The sequence below is a fragment of the Crocuta crocuta genome, unplaced genomic scaffold (assembly GCF_008692635.1).
Source record: "Crocuta crocuta isolate KB4526 unplaced genomic scaffold, BGI_CrCroc_1.0 scaffold139, whole genome shotgun sequence".
Taxonomy (NCBI): domain Eukaryota; kingdom Metazoa; phylum Chordata; class Mammalia; order Carnivora; family Hyaenidae; genus Crocuta; species Crocuta crocuta.
In genome coordinates, this window is record NW_027533258.1 from 4,556,003 (window position 1) to 4,568,130 (window position 12,128).

A 12,128-nucleotide genomic window follows, 5' to 3' on the forward strand; every position below is an offset into this window, starting at 1 on the left:
CACCCCACCCCACCCCAGCTCTGCCACACCTCTCTGGGTCTTTTCCTTTTTCTGAGTGCTTTTCCTTTTCCATCCTGAGTGCTTTTATCTGCTTTCTGGGGCAACTGGCCAGCAAACTCCTATCCATGCTTCAAAGCCCAGGGCAATGGTGGCCTCTCTTTGCCACCCTTTCTCTCTGCTTGGACAGAAATGTCTCCCTTTGTTCTCTTCTTTCACCATGGCCAAGGTCATGAGCACCTAAAGGCTTCTGACAACGAGGCTTAATATCTTATTTTCCCAAATGCTTTTGAACTGCTTGACCCATTCCCAGTCTTCAAACTCTGTCTGGTTGCATAAAATCAGATCATGAATGAACAAAGAGTAGACACCACACTCCATCAGCAGTGCCATCTAGATGCCTTGGCCATGGCTGGGCGAGAAGTCTGCCCTATTGCCTGATTTCCAGAAGGCCCCACAGAAAGAGAAGATGGGTATTAAGTATCTCGCTAAAAAGATACGTAACTTTATAGGAAGGGAAGGGAGATAAGGATGAAAAACTAGTCAAGTACATGCAGCGGGGGACCCCACTCCGGTGTGAAATGGTCCGCCTCCAGACCACGTGAAAAGCCCGTGACAGACCTCTCCCCTGTAAGCAAGAGCCCAGGGCAGAGGTGAGGGGGGCGATGCAAACAGGTGTTAGAATTTCACCAAATACAAGGAGTCGATGGTAAGCGCATCGGAAGATAAGAAGGTCATTCTGGCAAGTTTAGAGTGCTTGGAGGGGAAATCCAGATACCCCTGTAACTTAAGTTTTATACAAACAGGTAAATGAATCCCCCTCTCGCTCTCCGTAAAAGGTTTCACGCTCCTTCTTTCCCAGGGACACCTAATCTGAAAGTTTCCTTCGTTTTCCGGTGCGGTGAGTAATAAGAACACTTCTAAGTGTTCCTCCTTGGCCCCAGACAACAAAAGGGAGAATTCAAGGTTTTTTTTTTTTTTTTTAGCGATTGGCTCTATCCGCAGCTCAAGGCAGCCGGTGTTTAGAGGCAGCAAGCGAACGTTATTTCCTAGAGGCCTCAGCATTCTGTCCGGGGGTGACCAATCATCCCGGTGGCTCTGACACAGGCTGACACACTGCGCCCTTTCCCCGGCACCGTCAAACGCGGCAGAGACGGCGCGCTTACCTCTGAAAGCAGACAGAAGCTTCTTGAAGGAACCAGCAACCAGCAATTAGCCTGCTCAGGGCACACCAGCCAGGAAAAGCCTTCTAAAGAAGCCTGCAGCAAGACCCGACTTGAAATCCTCATGAGCGAGTCAGCTTCCCCTGGCCTCGGCCTCACCGACTTTCTGCCCGGGCTCCCCTGATTTTTCCACGACCCCCCCCTTTCTTTCTTTACTTTTTCTGCACGATCACTCTGGGGGGTGGTTAAGGGGATGACGACACATCAGGGTTTTTTTTTTTTTTATGTTTTATTTATTTTTGAGAGAGAGGGAGAGAATGCAAGCAGGGAAGGGGCAGAGAGAGAGAGAGAGAGGGAGACACAGAACCCGAAGTAGCAAAGACACCGGGCTCGAGCTCACGAACCTCGGGATCACAGCCTGAGCAGAAGTCGGACGCTCAACCGACTGAGCCACCCAGGCGTCCCCAGACACACGAGGTTTGCGGTAACTTCACAGGTGGGAGAAGCATGGAGCCTAACTTCAAATCACAAGGGGCACCGTTGCCAAGGGGCTAAAGGTGGACACAGAGAGATTAGGGTCTGGGGCCAAACTCTTCAAAATGTAAGAAACCCTGAAGATGTGGCCTGCTGATGTCTCCCACGGTGCCATCAGGATGGGGACCGCTTCAGGGACCAGCCGGCGATACTGAATGAAAAGAGAATCCTGTACATAGGGTGGGACACCAGCTGCAAGAAAAGTAAACAGGGTTTTGTTTTGTTCTGTTCTGGGTGTTTTTGGGTTTTTGGTTTTTGTTTTGTTTTGTTTTGTTTTGTTTTTCTGGCCCGTAGTACTTCTCAGGACCTCTAACGCACTAACACAGAACCATTTCTTCAACACATCGCCTATTCATCTTTCCAGAACTTTCTGTTCCAAGAAGGAACTGGACACAGTACTTCTCAAAGTGCGGCCCGGAGGCCACCTGCCAACTGTCCCCAAGAAGATAAATGCAAAACGGGGCAGTAAGCATTTAAAGCTATCATTAAGTCGGGCACCTGGGTGGGTCAGTTAGTTGAGCGCCCAACTTCAACTCAGGTCGTGATCTCGCTGTTGGTGGGTTCAAGCCCCGAGTCGGGCTCTGTGCGGACAGCTCAGAGCCTGGAGCCTGCTTCGGATACTATGTCTCCTTCTCTCTCTGCCGCTCCCTCGCTCTCTCTCTCTCAAAAATAAACACTTAAAAAGAAAATATCATAAGTGACTTGACATTTCCACAACACCAAAGGTCCTGATGAACGAACTCACTGATGGGTATAGACCAGCATGGGTGCCGCGTAGGGCACAAGCTGTGTACTTGTTACGCGAAGTAGGACCACACATCGGTCCGCGGCGGACCCGAAACATACGTGATCCTGCACCAGAGTGTGGAAACACAGGTGGGCTCACCTCCATTGTACAGGTGGGGATGTTGACCTCAAAGATGCAGAGTGACTTTCTGCAGGTCACAGAGTTTGTAGGAAAAGGCTGACCCCAAATGGGGGACCCCATGGAAAAAGAGCTGGTTATAGAGCCTAACGCATCTTTTATTAATTTTTTTAAAAAATAATTACTCATTTTTGAGAGATGGAGGGAGATAGAGCATGAGGGGGAGGGCAGAGAGAGAAGGAGACACAGAATCCGAAGCAGGCTCCAGGCTCTGAGCGGTCAGCACAGAGCCCGACGCGGGGCTCGAACCCACGAACCCCAAGATCATGACCTGAGCCGAAGTGGGATGCTTAACTGACTGAGCCACCCAGGCGCCCCCGAAAGCATCTTTTAAACAGAAGAAGTGTGTCACTAGAACAAATTTGATGACAAGAATTCGGATTTCAAATGAGCTGACCCAGAACCAGGCAGGTAACAGGAGTGAAGCCGGCCCAGTGGGAGACAATAGAAGCGGTAGGGACTGTGTCAAATGGGAAGAGCATGTCCCCATTCACACGTGTGGCCACCTTCCAGTGCCAGCCAGCCGTTGCCACGACTGTCACCCCCTTTGTAAAGCAGCGGAAAACCCGGATCTGCTAGTGAAACCTCTGAGTCTGTCAATATCAGCAATGAATTTGCAGGTTTTTAAAACGTCGTAAGTATTCGCTCCAGGATTTCACATATATTAAATTCAACAACAGGCAGAACTAACGTGTGATGGTGAAAGGCAGGACAGGAGGGTGGTGTGTCCTTGGGACAAGGATGGTGACCGAAAGTGGGCACAGGGGTGTCTTTGGAGGTTCTTAAACCCTTATTACCTCGGGATGTTGATTTTGTGAACATTCATCAGGCTGCACGCTTCTGCTTTGCATTCTTATAGGTATATATGAAAGAATTTGACCTAAAAAAAAGCCGGACTTCCAGATAAAACAATGTGAAGTCTTGGATTTTCTTCAAAGAACACAGAAAAGAAAGAACACACTTCTTAGCAGCGATGAAGGGAAGTCTTTGAAAACGTAGAAAATACGTAGAAAATAAAGCCACGCTGAGAAGATTTAAGTGCGTCGTGTTGCTACAGAGACCATGAGCTCTCTGGAATTTCTGCCTGTGAAGGAGTTCTCTGAACGGGTGTCTGAAGAAAGACGATGCCATCCAGAAGTTCCCATGTGCAACAGGGCACAGGGAGGGTGTGGGAGGGTTTCGGGGTGATCCTGAGAACCAAGAATGGGGGTGACGCGGAGGTGGCCGGCAGCCTCAAGAAACAGGTGAAAGAGAACAGGTTGGTGAGTGAAGCGATGATTGCGGTCAGAAAAGGAGCACCAAATGCATAGATCTTACCGCTAAAGTATGGGCTACGGGGGTGTCGTGAAAGTGATCGTGGGCGCATGGGTGACATGCATGAAACACTGCCATCTATCAACGCCCTGTCATTCCAACAGAACTGCGGCAGAAGGAAAGGTAAGCACAGGGACAGGAAAAGAGAGGGAAAATATCACCCTGGGCATATTTTAATGCAAAAAAGTCCGGATGTCTTTGGGGGGGGAAAGAAGCAAGCTTGACCCGGTCCATTAGAGCGCCATGTCCAATTTCAGCCACGTACAGGAGCCCCAAGATAGGACATTCCAAGGGCCATCTGGGAGGGCTTTGGGTTCAAGAGGCTGAGCCACCTGTGGGTCCAGCTGTTGGACCTTGAGCAGTCTGCGAGGACTTCCCTTTCTTCCTCCACAACATGGGGGAAGTCACACAGAAGCACCACGCCCTGCACACAGCCATTTTTTTCCCTATTGTATCACGTAGTAATTGACATTCCCTCTCCTTCCTATCTCCGTAGCTGTCTTTGGAAAGCTCCTGGAAAGTAAACTGTACAAAATCACATTTTAATTTTCACTATCTCATCGAATGCTTTCTGTTCCCCTTAAAACGGTTTTCAAAATTACCGGTGATTCGGCAGGACTCACGATTTTTTAAATCAGAGCTTAAGGTGCTTTGCGGTGTCTTTGAGCTTGCAGATTTTTTTTTAGTTCACTGGCTCAAACAGGCAGGCCCCTCAAGGACAAGTTCATGTCCCTCGTATTTCCAGTGCTGCCTGGGATAGCACTTGACGAAAGCGAGTGTTCAAAGGGCATTTTTAGGGCAGTCGTATTATTCTTAATTCTGGGGATATTAAAATGATGGGTGCGTGTCACTACACATTTGTCAAAAGCTGTAACCTGGCAACATCAAGTGCAATGCTGTAAACTCTTTAAGTCCTAATGTGAGCTGGGGACTCTGGATGATAATGATGTGTCACAGAAGTTCATCAGTGGTGACAAATGTACCACTCTGGTGATGCGTGGGGACAGTGGGTAAGGTTGTGCATTTTGAGGACAGGGAGTACCTGGGAACTCGTCTTTTCACTCCATTTTGCTGGGATCCTAAAAATGCTTTGAAAGATAAAGTCTCTATGTTTTTTTAAAAAGCCAAGTGCAGGGGGCACCTGGGTGGCTCAGCTGGTTGAGAGTCTGTCCAGCTTCAGCTCAGGTCGTGGTGTGTGAGCTCGAGCCCCACGCTGGGTTTGCTGCTGTCAGCACCGAGCCTCCTTCGGATCCTCTGTCCCTCTCTCTCTGCCTGTCCCCTGCTTGTGCTCTCTCAAAAATAAACATTCTTTTTTTAAGTAAATGCTCAATAAATCCTTGTTAAATGAGTGGGGAAGAAATAGGTCAGCATGATTTAGGAGAATGTATTATTCACTAACTGCGAAAAAGACTCCAAATGGTCTCCTTTGCCTTCCTCCGTTTGAGTGTTTCAAGTCGGTGACAGAGTAGCGCTGGGCTCTCCTACGTATTCTCCGTGCCCACCCCTCCCCCCCACACCCACTCACCCACTTGGGGCTGCTGTAAAAGCTCTGGGCTGGGAGCAGGATGTTTACTTCTTTGTGTATCTGTGTTAACTGGCAGCACTAGCATATGCTAAGTGTCTGGAGACTTCTGGAACAATCAGCCTGGAGGGCACCAGGGACCCCAGGAACAGCACATCAAGAGGAAAAGCTGGGCTGAGCCAGGCCTAGTTTCCAGCCCTAGAAACAAGCAAGGGGGGAGGGAGAGGCCTTTCAGCTGGGGGAAGGAACTGGGAATGAATGATCCGGGAGCGAAAGACTGTTCTCTAATTGTCTGCCTGGTGTGTCCTTCTCCCCTGGGGAGCCCATTTAATGCACCCGAGGTCCAAATCCTGCATTTGTTCAACATCTCCTGCAGCAAAGAGCATTGTCCTGGGTCAGCGTTCCGTTCTTTTAGTACAGGTCATCTCCTGCTTGTCTGCAAAAAACCCCTCCCCCAAAACAGGGTCTCTTCGAAATGCACAACGGTGGTCCCAGGGCACGGTGTAAATCCCATCCTGATAGGAGGCTTTTTAAGGTTGTCACTCCACCTTCCGCTGCACCAGAGAAGGGGAACCTTGTGAGTACCCACCTGCAGGCTGGGGGAGGGGGACGCAGAAGAGCGCTCCGGGGTTGCACCATCGGAGCCATTCCAACCCCCCGGTGCGCAGGGGCAGCTGCGGGGCTGGCCTCANGAGCCACCTGGTCTCCGTCCAGCAGATTCGGGAATCAGAAGGGGGCCTGAGAGTTATTTTGCCTTTTCCTTTGCCTCTTCCCCTCCCCACCCAGGGCCTGTTCCTCTTCATCCTGTCCTTTAACGGGCCCCACTTATGGAAGTACAGCTAGTTTGGGGTGCCCGCTGGAACCTGCGGACTCGCATTCCAGGCACCCATTTACAGAAGCGGGTGAACCCAGGATCACACAGTTCCTACCCCCAAGGAGAAAAGGGGGGGGGCGGGCCGGAGACAAGGAGAAAAAACATGCTGCTTGAAAACGGACTCTGCTGATTCACTTCCTTCCGAGCCATCTCTTCCTCTTCCCCTCAAAAAGGGAGTTTCCTCGCCCGTCTCAGGCATCATTCATTCCGGGCCACGCCCCGACATTCAGCGATCCAGGGAGGGCTAGGCCCATCTGCACCCCCAGCTCTGCCCGACGGAGGCAGACCCTCCGAGAACGCACACCTCCCCTCCAGAAGGCAGGGGAAATTGCGCCAGAGGGCTCCACACAGACAGAGGGGGAGGAAGGAAGAAGGCCAGCGGACGCGCCTAGGCGCACGGCTGGGAGGGCGACCCAGGTCCTGGACCCGCTTGGCTCCACCCCAGGGATGCCTGGCAGCGGCNNNCGCCATCTGTCTCCGGGGCTCAGCGGTCCTGGACCAGATGCAGTGATCCCGCGCGACCCGGGGACCGCGCTGACGGATCCCAGCAGCGGAGCCATTTTCTGCGCCACCTTCCGGGGCGCCAGGTCCAGGCGGGCTCTCGTCTGGCTCCCCGACGGTGACAGACACGTGGCCGCGCCCGGGGCCTTTGTGGGGCCATGTTGGACGCTTCTGTCACCAGACCTCCCCTCCTGCCCCTCCACCATCCAGTCGAGGGTGTGCGTGAGAAATCCGTCGCTTCTCCCTTCTCTCCCCCATATCAGTGTATTTCTTTCGCTCCCCCATTTGTTGCCCAGAACAATCTTCCAGCCACGGATGGGTTTCTGAACAAGGGTGAGGCTGTGCACTGCGTGGGACAGGGGTCTGGGGGAGGGGGAGGACAGGGGGTCTCGATCCTCTGCCCCCAAGCTGCTGGAAGAATGCACGTGCAATCATTCACACTCTTGTCCAAAGTGTTTAAAAGTACCGATCCCTCGGCCAGATCGAGTCCAGCGTGGGCTTAAATAACCGCCCAACCTGATGTTAAACCTCCTTTTCACCCATTTGCTCTATTTAGGAGAAAAATATTTCATCTCAAGGGCTCATCTGCTCGTAAACAAACGTATCAAATTAAAGTCCCAGCGCATGTATGTATGAACATACATAGTTTTATTATAATGCACGTAGAAAATACCAGTTCCCCTTTGTAGTGCCTCTCTAACCGGATCCACAGTCCTAGTTTTTAAAAGCAACTCTCTGAGGCCAACAAACTCTGGTCAGTAACAGCTTTGCTACTTAAACATGTTTCACCCATGATGCAAGGAGGGAAAATTTTCTGAACGACCCAGGAACTTAAGCTATTTTTAATGTTTCAAGTCACAAAAGCGTGCATTTAAAGAATTTAAGATACAGATTCAAAGGAAATGAAGAACTCATCTCTATCTGCAAAGAAAATTAATGGGTTTTATTAGCATGAACAGTATTGTAACACAGCCTCTTGGCTGCAGTGAAAATTATTTTTCATCATGTTATTCAAACTGGTAACTAATTGCTCCTCCCTCCTCAACTTTTCCCTGAATCTAAACTGAGGGGAAAAAATATATATATATATCTATATCGATATACAGTAACCTCAGTTTTACTGGGTGTTAGTTTTATTTTGATATAGTGTGAGAGCAATCGGAGATTTCTAACAAGGTAATGTTTTAAGTATTAGGAAAAGCTTCACGCTCTACTTACAAGTAGCTTTCAAAGATATCAGGATCTCATTTCTTTTCGGTCATGGTAAATGTTTTCATTTGAGGTAGGCACCATATTGTCTTCATTACCCTTGAAAATATGCCACATACTTCGGGAATTCATTTTGCTGGGATTCCTGACTGTCCCAGCAGCCTGGCACTGAAATTTCCTTTACTGTCTGAAATCACCCACTGTTAAATGAGAGAGGTAGCGCCCTATTTGGAAACTAACTCTATTCACAGCAAAAGAAATGCTCATTATGCTCTGCCTTTCGAGTGGACATTTTGTGTTTCTGTCAATCAACTGAATTTCCATGTTCATAGAGTGAGGATGTAAAGTATTGAAAACGTACCGACATACAAAAACAGTCTGCAAGCAACCTTAGTCACGTATTTCAGTTCTGAAGCTCTAAACAAACGCCACTTCCCTGATTCAGAAAACCAGCGGACTGGTGGGTTTGTTTTCCTTTTTTTTTTTAAATTCCAAGAGCACTTTTAACTCAAATAATTTTAGTGATTGAAAAGGGTCAGCGTATGGAACAGAAAACCTCATATCCTACAACATGCATTGAACAAAAAGTCTGTAAAACCAGCATACGCATTTGGAATGAGGTTCTGTGTCCTATTGATTTTTTAAAAATCTCAACAAGTTTTGCTTCGAACGAAATAAAAACACCAAAACTAGAAAAACAGCTGTGACAGATCACTTAAAAAAAAAAAAAAAATCCAACAACACAGCTTTAGCTGGGAAAATGTCTTTATAAATATTAGTCTCTATTAAACAGTACATGTTTAATCCTCATGGCTCCATTAAAAAGGCAAAATCTAGTTTACTCCGCACTTGATTCCCAATTATAGTATCTTGTTTCAGTAAATATTTTTTAAGGCATAGGCTAATTTTCTGAAGACCCGTTCACTAATGCCCTATCACCTGAAAGATAAGTGTGATTTAATTCATACATTTCAGCATTTTATTTAGCTAAAACAAATAGGCTGCTATTAAATATTGACAATTTTATTAACTCCGAGCATCTGGGAAAACACTTATGATTAGGTTAATTTATGTTATATTTTCCCCTCAACTTGTAAAAGATTAATCAACCATTTTATGGTCTAATTTAGGTGCCTAATTAAAAACAGAGTTCAACACATGCTACACTGTCTTGCTAATAAATCTTGACAGCTTTGTAACACGATGGTTTGTATTTCAAATTGTTGCATATAAATGTAGATTTTTGATCTTCACCCAGCAGCTTGAAGGGGGTTGCATATTTGGTTTAAAGTCCACGACTGAGAAAGTGCAATTACTTCAAAAAGGATTATCTCCAATCAGATCGTATCTTAAATTTCCCTCGGTGAAGACGGAAGCAGTGTTTCCACGTTTTCAGAGCTAGTCTAGGAAAACGGGAGAAGTTAGTTTTCTCAGCATTTGTTCAACTGAAACGTAGGGAAAGCTGTTATTTTCAGCTCCTGGCTTTCAAGACAGAGATTTTCTGAAGTTACTGGGTTTTAGAACCTAATTCTAAAGAAATCTGCTCCAAGTGTTAGTTATAACTGTCTTCTGGTTAATAAGTGCAAGTTTTCAGTTTTGATTTGGAGTGCTGCTTTTTGTTTTGTGTAGGAATAAATTCACCCCTGAAAGTTCTGGAACATCCTATTTAACTCTAAGTCCCCCTCCAAGCTTCCCCCCCACCCCCGCCCGCCAGCCTTAAAAGAGGGCAAATGGAAGAGAATAAACCCGTAGGGATGCTCACTATGTTTTCTCAGCCATTATATTTGAGGAGATTTTTGTAATTTTAATGACTCCTTTGACTCTGTCCTGTCCAGGCATAGAAATGAAACTTCTATAGTGATGGAATTACCCTTACTCTAGTTTATAAGCCAACTTGGGATGTAGTTAACTCGCCTCTTCTGGGGCTGATACTCTTTTACATTGATTCACAAAAGTGAGCAGTCCAGTGAGGTCACTGGAAAAGGTACAACAGAAAACTCAAACTCTTCCAAAGCTAACCCAGTTCCGAACTCATCATCTGTCACCAACCTCCTGTTCTGGTCACTTAAACCAGGGCCAGCACAGCCCAGAGGGACCCCTGGATCAGAACTGCCCGGGGTTGCTATCCTAGCTCTGTCTCCTTCTGGCTGTGAGACCTTGGGCCAGTCGCTTAACCTCTCTGCGCCTGTGTTTCTTGGCTTACAAAAGTACCTACTTCACAGGACTGTAATGAGGATTAAATTTGCTAATCCTGTAAAACTTGAAACAGTGCCTGCACACAGGGAAAACATTCAGTAAGTGTTAGCTATCAGCATTATTAAACCACCCACACACTATACTTTTTTTTTTTTTTAATGTGGCCACAGCATTAACGTGTCAGCTAATTTTTGTACAACCAAAAATGGAAAGAAGAGTCAGGGCGGGGAAGGAGTTCTGCCGCTGTAATGTCTAAGGCATAATTCNCATTATTAAACCACCCACACACTATACTTTTTTTTTTTTTAATGTGGCCACAGCATTAACGTGTCAGCTAATTTTTGTACAACCAAAAATGGAAAGAAGAGTCAGGGCGGGGAAGGAGTTCTGCCGCTGTAATGTCTAAGGCATAATTCTCTCTCTCTTTAAAATAAAAAACGGGGCGCCTGGGTGGCTTAGTCGGTTGAGTGCCCGACTTTCGCTTAGGTCATGATCTCGCGGTTTGTGGGTTCGAGCCCCACGTCGGGCTCTGTGCTGACTGCCAGTTCAGAGCCTGGAGCCTGTTTCAGTCTGTGACTCCCTCTCTCTCTGACCCTCCCCTGCTCACGCTGTCTCTCTCTCTGTCTCCTAGAAATAAGTAAAACAAAAAACAACAACAACAACAATCATAATCACACAATATTTAGCTAACATAATTCCCAAACTGGGGTCATTAAAATTCTTGCAAATCTACCAAGCTTAAACCAAATCAAAAAGAGAAACATATTGCAGAATGTACATACTTAATTTTAAATTCAAAGTTGAAGTCAATATTCAGAGCCTAAATGTGGGTGATTTCTCCACCTCGGGGTATGTAAGGGGCCCCATGCTTCTCCCACACCTTCACAAACATGGAACAGAAGGTAAAAGCCAATTTCACCCCATCTTGATAAACCAATTCATGGAATCCTCTGAGCACCTGTTAAGTTTTGGAGGCCTGAGCAGAGAGACAGAAAGAGCGAGCTGGATAATGGCCTGGAAAAATAAACCCACAAGAGTTTTCATCCCAGACTAAACCAAACTCAAGGTCAGGAGCAGATGAACCGCACCTACTAGCACTTTTTTTTTTTCTTTTTTCCCAGCAGGTAAAGCGGCGGAAAATTCCAGATTTCTGGCGGGTGGCAAGGTGAGCTCTGTGAAGCCACGCCGGTAGGCTCATTCTTACCATAAGCCCTGCACCTCCGTCTGCTACGGTCTCATTCTGCGAAGTGGAAAAGACCTCCGATCAAGTCCTAAAACTTCACGCCAATCTGCCCAGGCCCTGGGCTACTGGTGAGGCCACTAGCAGCAGTGTGTTACCAACCGATTAAACCCATTAACGACTTGCTCAGACACAGCCAAGACCTCCTTCCCCTACACACTGCCACGCTGTCGGATTCAACCATCCATGCCCCTATTTTCTTAATGCCTTGAAAATGTCCAAATGCCTCCGAAATGTCTTCCCCTCTCTCCTACTTTCTGCTTTTGAGAACACACTTGAACCACGTAGCCCAACTGCAACTCTCCGGTTAATTATTATTTACACCCTTCTGCAGTCTGCGGCCTGACCGTCCGGACACAGCGGGAGATACCATGGGGGCACACCTCTGGCGAGCAGCGAGGCTTGGCTGAGCCCAGAGAACAGCCAGGGCACCGGGTTTTAGGAAAAGCGCTGCGGGACAGGCCTTTCCTCCCGGTGGGGTCTGTTTAAAGTTAAAACGGCTGCCTTCAAAATAATTAGGTCCACACATTTGCCCAGACGTCCAGAATATCCTTCATCAATTAAAAAATTAGGTAAGCAGATGGCACTTAAAAGACTTGGATTTTTGGTGTTTTTTTTTTTGTTTTGTTTTTTCTGTCTTGAAGGCAGCCATT